The following is a 12920-nucleotide window of genomic DNA, read 5'->3' on the forward strand; positions in this document are numbered from 1 at the left end:
GCATTGAAACATCGAAAGTTTCTTTAAAGGAACTCGGGAACAAGAGTTCTGATGCTATTTGTGTAGTTAAGAGAAAGGATGATAAGATGGCAAAAATAACTCGTTTTTTAAACAGCCTAACATTTGCTTTGGATATGGTAATAGGATACACATGAAGATATCCTGTTAGAAATGTAACATGCAGGTCTTGCAAAACACTAGTCATTTTGCAAACATTTTCCAGAGTGGAAAGTGTGAAGGTAATGTTGTTGCGAATGTTTCTGAGTGTGATGATAACGACTGCATTTAACAAAATTTAAGATGATCTCAAAGAAATGGTCATGGTTGTTTTCAAACCACTATTTTGTAATGGTGATCCGTTCAAACACCTAGATATCATCAAGGGTTTCACACTCAGGATTAAGGTTGAAAGAGTAAAGTGGACCGGTCAAGCACAAATTGAAGCATGTACCTTTTTGTGGTAGAAAGGTGTAGAAATGGAATTAATGATCCTTTGTGAGAAGGGTATAATTGAACTTATAGAGTCTTCCTTACAGTTGTTGCTATTGTTGTTTGTACACAAAACAATTGGTGAATTAATAGTGTGTGTTTAAATAAACACATCTGGGTTGAGCCCCACCCTCTTCCAAAGATATACCGAGCTGTTGCCTATGATAGGAGATTTGAATGAGTTTTCCAAATTGATTCAGCTGCAGCTTATCACGAGGTGGTAGTTGATCCTGTGGCAAGGCATCATACACCTTTTGTCTGCCCTATTGCCACATTTCAATACTACAGAATGCTTTTTGGGTTAGCTTCAGCAGTTGCAGTATTTCAGAGGATCATGTTCCAAGGTGTTAATGGAGTGGCAGTTTTCCAAGATGAATTTTTTATATGTGCTGGCACTAAAGATAGACATGATGCGGTTCTAGGAACATTTTTATACATTATGCAGGGACATGGAGTGGTTCTTAAAGCAGAAAAGTGTGGATTTCAAAAGGACAAAGTTGAATATTTAGGGCATGTTGTGTCTGAAAATGGGATCATACTGAGACTTGGTTTAGTCGGTGCCATCAATGAAGCTGCCCCACCCACTGACAAAGTAGGACTTTAGTAGTTCATTGGTTTTAGTGAGTTTTACTGGGGGTGAATTCCGGATTTTCCTTCTTATGCTAAATCTATGACCTTTTTGCTAAAGAAAAATGTTTTGAGGAGAAGGATTGTCAATAAGCGTTGACTGGATAAAATCTCAGTTAGCAGGATCACGGTTTATGAAACCGTATGATCCTAATTTGCAATGCACTGTCATGCCAGATACTGATACTACCAATGGTGGTTTGGGTGCAGTTTTATCACAAAACCAGAACGGTGTAGAGAACACATTGGGTTTTGCATCATGAGACCCTAGGGACACTGAGAATAATATTTCTGTCATAGAAAAGGAACTGGTAGCAAGTTCTTTATAAGAACTGACCATAATCCGATAGTCACCATTTTATCTGATGAATTATTAACCGCTTCACTGCAGGGGTAATTCCCCAACAGTGTGTAGGGGGGCGGGGAGAGGGGGGGGTGTCCGCGGCGCCGCGGTGCTCGTGACAAGCCCAGCTCGTCATGAGTCACAGTGGAGCTGTGGTCATGACGAGCTGGGCTCGTCACAACCTCGCCCACTGATTAATTCTCCCGCACAGGCAGGGAATCAATTGCGCTTGGGCGGACCGCGGCGGTTATGACGAGCCCAGCTCGTCATGAGCACAGCTCCACTGTGACTCATGACGAGCTGGGCTCGTAATGAGCACGGAAGGAGTTAAAGACCACACATTGCACATTTCTCAACTAAACTATTGCAGTACAATTTTGACATATAGTATTTACTGGGTGGAAAAAATATCACAGCAGATTACTTGTTGAGATTTTCATCCAATGTTGTGGGTGTAGAAGATACGGGAGATGAAGAGTATGCGAACGGTCTCATTGCTGCCATGATTTGTAAAGCATGTGTAAAGTTAGTGAGAGGAAATGGAGAGAAGACTCTTCCAAAGATTTGTTCTTGTCACAGATTTTGAATTTCTTTTAAAAATGGTTGGCCGGAAGAGAAAAGTGTTCCTTATCATTGTCAACCATTTGCCAAAGCTGCAAATGAGCTGTATGTTGAAGATGGCATTTCAGGTGAAGTGAGAGATTCATGCCCGTAGAAAGTCTACATACGATGATAACCAAGGGTGCTCATGGTCAACTTAGAAAAACTCTCACAAAACGTAGGGTATGTGAAGTATTCTGGTGGCCTGGTATGGAGCGGTACAGTTTGTAAGTGTGATATGTAACAGTTGTGAAAAAAGGCTTAAGGTTAGGAATCCTCCATTCCATTACAACACATTGAACTTCTATCCAAACCATGGGAGAAGATAGGAATTGATCTTGTTGGCACTTTCAATTCGCTACCTAGTAATTCCCCATTTTGCTTTGGTCTTAATTGACTACTATCGAAATGGCCTAAAACTCGTTTTTGGGGGATTGCTAATTCAAAAAATATTGGAGGAATTTCTCAAATTTTTTTTAATGAGAGAAGGCTTTTCATCCTTCTTGGTTTCTGATAACGGCGTACAATTTGTCAATGAAGAAGTAAAATTGTTTTGGAAAGAAGTTGACATTAAACAACTCTAAAGTTCACTTCTGGTCTAGTTGAACGCATGAATGGTTGGGTGTGTTTAGTGGGCTTTGGCTTATAGATGTATAGTTCAAATGTGGTACTTTCAATGCTATGTTTTATCTGGCAAATCCTCATTCTAACACCATAGTATCCCCGGTTGACTTTTGAGGGGACCTAAACCTATTTCTAAACTTTGCTCAAAATGGATGTCCAAGTGGCTGACGCATGGTGTAATTAACAATATGGATGCTCCTGTCAGGAAGAATGTTGCTGAAGTACAAACGAAACAAAAGTTTTTCTTTGAGACAAAAAATAAGGTATGTGTTCCTTCCTTTAAGGTGGGGGATGTAGTCTGTATAAAAAAACTATTCACGCTAAGAAAGATGAAGCAAAATTTGGAAAACAGAGCATGGTTGGCAAAATGTGTGGGAATACTGTAAGAGTTAATGTACGTAACTGGTGTAATGTTGAGAGAGTTGTTAAAACGAATGAACTTGAAGCAGTGACGATTAGTAACAAATCTCAAGAGAAGAATGATGGTGACAAGTAGTTTGCATGTAGGAGTTCTAGTATCAGAAAACATAACTTTTAGGTTCTGTTAAATTTTGAACCTCTTTGGTTTTTCTTGTTTTGTGTAGTAGGCTGTGTTGATGTTTTTTGTGGTTATTTTTTGTTGTTATGTTTATATGTGTGATTACATATTTGCTGATGGAAAATATCACATGATGTTCTGAATTTTTTTATTGTAGAGTAATTTTGTATTTTGTGTTATTTGTTTAGTAATCTTTAATTCAGATTTGATAAAAGACAATTGTTATGTAGAAGATGTATGCTGCTTTATATTCGAATGCTCTTCTATAAGTTTAATTCAGTTTGATGAGGGAAAAAGTCATGGAGTCATCAATATGCTATATAACTGCATGTACGTTCCTAACACTTGTGTTACTGGTAACCTTGGATTGTTGAGAGAAAGGGTGGAATATTGACAGTTAAAAGAACAGCTGGCAGATATACCTTAAGGTGTCTGCCACGGGACCTAGATCTTCCCTTAAAGCTGGAATAGGTCTTCTTCAACCACGCAGGACTTGTCCATGATTACTACAACTTTGATTATCATTATTTGTTAGGCCCCCTACTCATGTATATTGACAATCAGGAGCCCCAGCTAATGGCTATGTTTAACTCTATGTCATGGGCAGAGAATTGTTTGAAAATAAATGTATTAATAGGCGGGCATGATAGAGTACCATGTTTTGATCTGACTTCATCAATTTGCCCAGGTTGAGTAACAGGGGGATTTGTCTATATTTTTGATTAGGTGCGCTATGTCACATAGCTGATGTTGACATGGCCATTTCAGAGGAACGAGTACCTGTGTTGTGTGTGCAGACAGAAATAATATAGCAGACAATGCTATATTAGAGGAAGACTGCAAGGAGTCTCTGGAGAATGGTGCAATGAGCAGCCATGGCTATGGTCCCTAAAGATGAGAGTTCTACCATAGGGTCAAACGCAATACACAGAGTATCACCCCATTGCCATTCACAGACAGTACCTGAGGAATCATGCTGAAAGCTTTTACAGATAGGAAGCGATTTCACACTCAAAATTGATGAGTGGTTGATCTTAAGAAGGCTTGAATGGGCTCAGCTATGTTTAAATAAGCCTTCAGAATCCACATGTTTTGATTGGTGAACTAAAAATGTTAAAAAGAGAAAAGGTACACCCATGCATTTGAAATTATATGACATTAAATGAAAAATAAACTCCAAAGCGCAACGGTACCCCAAGGTGTCAAGTCAACAAAGCATCAAAAGACATCAACACAAAGAGGGGAATTAGGGTAAAAAAAAGGTCTGGGGTGAAAATAAAAAAGCCATGTTTTCAGATGTTTACGTAAAGCCAAAAGATATTCAGATCCAGCAATGTGGATGAGTAAAGTGTTCCAAAGTTTGGCCAGTGCATAAGCAAATGAGCACCCAACCCAACTGGTTTTATTAATCTTGGGCATCACCACCTTCCTCCTGTAAGCGAAATGGAGCAGCATATTGGAGACATGCCATTTAAAGATCGACTGAAAAAAACCTCTTACCCAGTTAATGCAGTGCCTTTAAGGCCATGCATAGGACTTTAAATATACTTGGTTCCTGACCGGAAGCCAATAAAGGGCCTGAACACCCTTAGCAACCCAGAGATGTTTTAGGATGCCTAAAACACGCCGTGCCACTGTATTTTGGATGACCTGAAGTTTGTTGAGAGAAATCTGTTGATGTTCCAGTAGAGATTGTTACAATAATCCAGGCGGGAGGAAACCAATGCCACAGCCTCCGATTTAAGCAGCTATGCTGGAATAAAAGGAAAGAATGTTTTCATTGATCTAATAATATGGAAGCACAAGCTGGCATGTTAGGTTAAATGACAACTCTATGACATTACAAGGAAACTCTCCGGCAGATACAGAAAGCCAGAAAGACCTGTTAAAACAAAGCTGGGAAGATATTCTATGGGTAATAAAGGCCAACAACAAAGATGAATGGAGCACTTTGAAAAACGAATGAAACAGCCCGTGCTGCAGTCTCCACTAGTCATACAGCCAGCTGACAAAGACTTGCCAATCGACTGCAGACCAACCAAAGAAAAAATTCAGCAAGCCATCAAACATCTGAGAGTGGGGCAAACTCAATGACGCAGGGGGCTACAAAGCCCACTGCCCAATGATCTGACCAATCTGATCAATGACCAATCTGACCACCTAAGAATAATGAGGTCCTTAATTCTAATTCCAGCAAAGTTGGTAAAGATTCCATCAAGGCTATGTCCCACCGCATGAGTGGGAGAATGAACTAACTGAGAAAATCCCAAACTAGACATAAGCTCAGAGAAAGTGACAGCGTCCTGGCAAGCTGAGCCTCTAAATGAAAATGGGCTTCCCCTGTTCCATTTCCCCCAGAGCCATTCTCACCTCTGGGGGCTGCCCATGCCTTCATACACTGGCTTCTCGGCCACTATACACCTGTCCATGTCTCTCTTCCAGTCTCCGAGAGATGTCATGCGCTCTGCCCCTCACAATTGTGCTATATTACATTTGGCTATCTTCATGCCCAGGGTGACCCAGGCTTGTTCAGCTCATTACAGGTCAGTGGCTTCCCAGATATTAAGGAGGCACAATTTTGCCGATAGTGACATTGTCACCCCACAGACTTCACTCATACATGACACCCCTGCTTCCCAGTAAGACTGAATAGTTGGTCAGCCCCACAGGATATGAAAAAAAGTACCCACTTGGCCACACGGTCTGAGGTACATTGCGTCCAATCTTTTGCCCATGTTTACCAATGTGGTGCAGGACAGGTAAACTCTATGCAATATTTTGAGTTTTACTAGCCAGAAACAAAGCCAAACGGCTACTTCCCTAGGTGAAGCTAAGGCTTCAGGCCAGTCGTCCTCTTGCATATCGGCCAAATCCACCTCAAACATTTCCGCAGATGTAAGAGGGTGTCAGGGGAATTATTAAGAAATGTTGATACTTGTGGTTATTCGCTTGGGTATTGAGGTGTGCCTCCAGTAATCTATTCTCTGGTGGGGACGATTCCTGCAGGTCCTCTCCACTGGGTAGCACCGCCTGGAGAGCATGGTCAATTTGTAGGTATTGGGAAGCCTCTGTAGGGGCCAGATCATAGGTTCTTTGTAAATCCATGAAAGGAATCACCCCCAAGGTGGTACAAAGGTCTCCCACAGTGGAGATCCCAGTTAAGTCCCACTTATAAAACACCTGTCTCCTCGCCATTGTACCCACAAGTTTGGTTTTCCACAAAAGTGTGAGACGCTTGATCCTCTTTCCCCATCTCAGTTTTCGTAGGGTTGCAAGATAGAGATGGACCATCAGTGCTATTGGCCCCTCCAGATGGAGAAGGGTCTGTATAAAGTTCTTAGCGGTACCCCCCTCCCCCACCTCCCCCACCCCGGTTGGAGAACCAGGCAGTCCATATGATTGGCTGGTTCCTCCTTGGGCTGATGGACCCATGGATTAATAGTCATCAATTGTGCGGCTCTATAATAAGACTGAAGGTCGGATAGAGCTATTCCTCCATCCTACCATTCCTGTGTCAATTTCACCAAGGCGATGCATGGGGGACCATCGTCCCACAACATAGTCCTAATCTCACCATCATTCATCTTGAAATAAATGTTGGGCACTGGAAATGGGGTGTTCTGCAACACATAGAGAAAGCGAGACAATGCCATCATTTTGAAGAGCGCTGCTCTTCCCAATGAAGATAGGGGAGGGATCTCCAGTGATGAACGTCACTTTTAAGGCACACCAGCAGGGCCTGCAGATTTTGAGTCTAAAATACACCAGAATCATTGATAATATAAATTCCCAAATACCAGAACCCCTCTGTTTCAATTTGTGCCTCTCATCCTGGCAGAAGGAGCGGTGCAGGTCTGTGCAGGACAAACCCCATGGATTTGGACCAAATGATCGTGTACATGGAGCATTCACAGAAGATCAAAAAGTTGTACAGCAATCTAGAAATGGAACATTTCCGGGAGGCCACGTAAAGGAGGATGTTGTCGGCATATAATGGTATCCTGGCCTCCCAGTCCTCCTCTAACCCATGCTGCCAAAGGTTAAAGAATCAGGGCAAATATAAGGGGAGATAGGGAACAACTCTGCAGAGTTCCCCTCTGGAGGGGAAAGACTCTAGATATTCTACTCTTCACCACTACGCATGCCAAATGCTACGTGTATTGCAGTCACAACTAGAACAAAAAGCCTGAGCCGAAGACCATGTGGTTAAGTACAGAAAAAAGATACGGCAACTCCACTGTATAGAAGGCAATGTGGGCATCAAGGGACAAAATCACTGCATCCTCTCAGATTTTGTTTGCATGACCCAAGACCCCATCGAGTCTCCGCAAATTAAGAGCCGTACTGTGAACAGGCATGAACCCAGATTGTTCTGGGTGGACCAATTTTGAAATAAGTGGGGTCATAGAGCGTCCCAGGAGTTTGGCGAGAATATTTGCCTCCATGTTTAAAAAGGAAATAGGTCTGTAAGAGGCACATTGTTCAGGTGGTCTGCCCTCTTTGTGTATTACAACCAAGGAGGCAAGCCTCTGTACTTCGGGGAGTGTGCCTATGTGCAGACATTCTTCAAACATTTTCAAGAGGTAGGGTACTGTGGTGGACGCAGTGAGTTTGTTTAGGTCTATAGGCAGGCTTTTAGGCCTCATCCCTTTAACCTGATTGAAGTGCTTGAATAGCCGGATTAACTTCATCCTCCATGAGGTAACTGTCTAGGAGTGTTACGTTGTTAGGAGAAAGAGGCGGGATGGGTCAAACTGCCAAGACTCCAAGACTCCTTTTCTGAGTTCTCAACCCTGGAGGAAAATAAATAAGAGTAGTAGGTTGCGGATCACACAGGCGCTCTCCATCTGCCGATTCTAGTGCCGCCACCCATTGACACATGCGGTTGTGCTTGTCCAGCCATGCAAGCAATTTTCCTGCCCTATCCCCCAATTCATACACCTGGTGCTGCGCAGGCCTATATTTGGCCCTGGCTACCTCTGCCAGCACATCTCTGTATTCCTGCTGCTTTAGGTGTAAACAATGTTGTGTGTCTACTTGCGCGTCTCCCACAATTGGAAGTCCAGTACTAGAATATCCAGTTCAAGCACCTCTATCGCGGCATGTCTATCTCGCCTGTCCCACCATCAAAGAGAGAGCCTGATCCCCACCTTATAGGCCTCCCATAGGGTCAGTGAAGAGGTGACGGAGTGTTCATTATCTTTGACGTAGAGGGTCTTTTGTTTTAGGAGTCCATCCTGTATAGCCGGAAGTCTAAGGAACTAGGGGTTTATGGAGATTGTGCCCTTCATACATGGGGTGGCCCGGCTATACCTCATCCATTTGGGGGATTGATCAGAGATGCCCCTCGCCAGGTGTCACACATCTCATACATTTGGTAAAGAGGAAGCAGACAAAATAATAAAGTCAATGTGGGACAGGCTGCAGTGGGCCCCTGAGTGAAATGTACAGTGTTGTGCAGAGGGGTGAGGGCCCTTCAAACATCGGCCAATCCCAATGCAGCTAAGAATTTTGTCCGTTGAGGTTTTTAAGGGATCGGTTGCCTCGGTGGGCAGCGGCCTCTATTGTTACAGAGTGCCATGCTGGAGTCCCCCCACCATCAGGAAGGCCTCCATCTGGTATTTAGAGCATAAGTGTACCCAGGTCTGGGAGAGTACTGCTGTGCATTGCGGGTGGGACATAGACAGATATAATTCTAATCTTCTCTCCCGCCAACGTACACAAAAGAGGTGCATTCCTACCCAATTTGTCCACCCAAGTCTTAACAACAAAGATGGGCAATCGCTTTCTGAGGAGTATACCAGTCCCTCTGGAGCCAGAGGTGTAGCCCGCGTGGACAACCATTTTGAAACCCCATCGATTAAGTGCCTTAAAGGTGTTACCCAGAAGAGGAGTCTCTTGCAATAGGATGACGTCAGGGGAATGTCGCTTGATATGTTGAAGCACTACCCCACATTTAATCTTGTCCCCCAACCTGTTAACATTCCAGGATAATAAACGGAGCTAAGGGCTGTTTGTGTCTATTCCAGTGACCAATTATCTCTGTAGGGTGTCCCTCCCAACCCCTGTCATCAGATCCCTCTGCGACGCCAATCCAGAGCAGCATCAATCCCGCCAACCATATTGGATCTTTCAATGTGGCATACATAAACATACATTCTCACGACAAAGAGAATAAGACAAAAGAACACAGACACTCTATTGACCACCCTCCCTCCACTCAATCCTCCTAATTCTCAGTAAAGGCTTGTATAAGCATAACCAAAGAAGAACCCTCCACTTCCCTGCATGACGGGCATAAAAGTGTCTGCTCCCTCAACTCTGCAGAGCGCCTGTCAACCCAACCCAACATGGTTAACTTAGGTGGACTGTGGACCTTCCTACGTACTCGCCGCCCCTCCCCATGTCCCATCAAGTCAGGTACAGTGGGAACACTATCTAATGTCTCAAACAAGTCAATATCTTAACAACAGCACCCTTAGCCGCCAAAGGGAGAGCACCCAGTTCTGACATAACACCTAAAACAGATCTCCATCCAGCCACCTTGGAAGGTAAAGCATATCAGCATCAAATCCCAACATTATATCAATGCCTTTCATTGCAGTAATAAGAGGAGTGCGCCATTACTATGAGTTGAAACCAGTAAGATAATCAATCCTTCCACATCTACTCCACCTCATCATACCGCGTCTGGGCATCCCTCGAGGACCGACCATCAGCTGCCTCCGGTCCCCCCATACCACGCCCCACAGCTGGAGCATCCAATTGTTTTCCATCCCTTGAGCCACTCCCAGGCCTCTTCTGCAGTAGTGAAGAACCAGGCTTTGCCCTCAGAATCAGTATGCAATCTAGTGGAGAAGAGCATCGAGTATTTTACCCCTTTCTCTCTAAGGGCCCTTTTCTCTTCCAGGAAATTGCACCTCTCTCTGGACTTTCAGTGTGAAGTCCTGAAAGAAAATAATGTGTGCATTATCATACAACTGGTAGAGCCGCTCAGGTCATTTGGAGCACCACATCTGATTTTCGAAAGTGAAAGAGGTGGGCAATGAGGGGCCCCTGGTCATGGACACCCCCCAGCACCTTGTGGGCCCTTTCCATTGAGAAAAATTTGGAAGGACCCTGGGGCTGGAGGTGTTTGAGAAGAAGGTCCTGCACAAAAAGGTCTGTGGCTGGCTCCTCTGCACATTAGGGGACTCCCAGAATTCGGACATTGTTTCATCTGGATCTACCTTCGAAGTCTACCAGACACACTTCCAAGAAATTGTTAGAGGTTTCAAGTTTACCCACTTGAGCATTGAGGATCTTTGTGTCTTGTAGCAAATTCGCCACAGATTCCTCCAACTCCTTGATTCTAGTCCCCATGTTGCGGAGATCTGCCCTGCATCAGGGATACTTCAGTCATGACGGTGTTGATGCGTGATTCTAGCACGGTGGGGACTCCCTGTAAGGCGGCCATGATATCGTGATTGGACAAAGGGGTAGCCCCTGGAGACTGCGGGACCTCGGAGGCTGGTCGGTTGTGAGAGACCTCTGGTGTTGTTGGTCCTCTGGTGTGCGCAAATCTGTCCTTTTTTGTTTGATGGGACCCCTGTGTGTTCTGTCCACCTGTCAATCTGTTGGTGGGGTGGGAAGGCACCAGCGTGGGGGTGCAGGGGGCACCGGCTATACGCTGCCGCCAGACCGTTGGAGTTAATATGGTGCAAACATGGCTTCTCTGGTTTCTCCCAGCATGTCACCCCCTCCTCCCAAAGATCAGTAGACTGTGGCCCAGCGGCTGTGGGCCTCCTCTTCAAGGCCTGGGCCAGCTACAGTGCCAGGTAGAACCACTCTGGGTCATTCGGGATTAAGCCTCTGCGGGACTCTCACTGTCAAGAGGGGGTCCTCCCAGACCACTAGGATCTCGAGGTGCAGCCAGTCTCCCTTGTTAATGGGGCTCGGCAAGGTCATTATTTTCTGCTGTGTCTTGGCCCAAAGAGTAGTGCAGCCAGACAGTCCAGGCCCCAGGCAACAGCACGGGTAGTAGAGGAAAAGCGCTGGGGGTCTAAAGCCTCCTCATTAAGCCCATCCACTGGTAAAGCATTCAGTTTGTGACGCCCGAAACCCAGGGAATGTCCCGAAGGATGAAGGCAGGCCACTGGTCTCAGGCGCACACCTCGGCCTCTGGTACAATGCCAGCCCAGCAGACTCCCCACTAAGGGCTTCGCCCTACACTAGGTTGGGCCGCAATAGTAAGGAGTCCCCGACTGAACCTCCAACAAGGCTAGCACCAATCAGGGACTCGCGGATTTGGCGCACCGTCCACTCTCCTCCACACCACCAGCTGATGTCCCAGCCCTCTCGGTTAGCAAATAGTCAGCCTTACCTGCGCTACACAGGCAGCGAAGGCAACAGGTAGCTCCTGGTTAGGGACAGATGGGTCAGGGGAACCCCCTGGAACCCCCACCACCAACGGTGGGTGCGGAGTTGATGTTAGTTGGGACCACCGACCTGCAGTCCCTTGGCACAATTGAGGGAAGTAGAGGCCGCACCGCATTCTCACACACAGGGCCTCGGAGCCATGTCACCACCATCTACACTTTTGACATAGTGCTGACAGGGCAAAGGACCAAGGATCGTCGAGATGGCAGTGAGATGAATGCACATATATATCTGGGATTAACCACTTGGCTGCTAAGGCATTATTTTACTCCTCATTTGTTTTCCATTGAAATCAATGGAAAGTCCATGACGAGTTACCCTTGTCATTAGCGGCGAAGAGGTTAAGGCCAAGTGGGACAGGGCCGCTACATCTTACTCACCGGTCAGCCACGCCCCCAGCTGTGTGTGTAATTTTGATGTGTTAAGCTCTCATAGATTTTATTTTAAATATTGCTGCTTGCTTCACATTCACCATGTGGCTGAAAAACTAGAGATTCAAGTATTCAATGTAGATAATCCTTAAAAATGATAGCCAAACCCCCACCCATCCTAGAGGGTTGATTGAGTCTGACAATAGCATGGCCAGGCGATGCACCCTCCAGTAGATCAGGTCCTCATCTTCCCTTCACCAAATCTCCATGATAAAAAAGACAATTCTCGCTTGAAGATAGAATCCTTGATGACCACCTTCCCAAAAAAACGATTTCCTTAATATATAAGAAGCTAATTAATCACAGAGCTGATCCCCTTGAAGTGCTGAGGGCTAGGTGGGTCCAAGATGGGATAGAATTAGACGATGAGGACTGGCAGATGGCAGTGTCCTCCCCAAAAGAGGTTGCTAATCCGGCTCGGCTGAAGGCTGGTTCAATTAAAGGTATTGCATAGGGTCTATGTCACGGGACCCCGGCTGGTGCATATGGGTCTGTCGAATTCTGGTCTGTGTAGACGTCAGTATGGTCTGACAGGTTCCTTTCTCCATATCATTTGGGAATGTACACATATCACCAAATAATGGCGCAAAATTCATGACACCATGCGTAGGGTGTTGGGGGTCTCTTTGATGCCGGAGGCGAGGAGGTGCCTCCTGAATATATGGGAGCCAACCGACCTAAACTCTGCACAGACACAGTGGGCTACACTGGGCTTCATGATAGCGAAAAGAAACATTGCCCAGCTATGGGGAGCCGTACAACATCCCACCTTGGAAGTATGGGAAAACAATTTAGACTGGTGTATGTTTAGGGAAAAAAACGTTTATCTAGCGAGGGGACACCCTCGAAA

The sequence above is a fragment of the Lissotriton vulgaris genome, chromosome 4_1 (genome assembly GCF_964263255.1).
Source record: "Lissotriton vulgaris chromosome 4_1, aLisVul1.2, whole genome shotgun sequence".
Classification (NCBI taxonomy): domain Eukaryota; kingdom Metazoa; phylum Chordata; class Amphibia; order Caudata; family Salamandridae; genus Lissotriton; species Lissotriton vulgaris.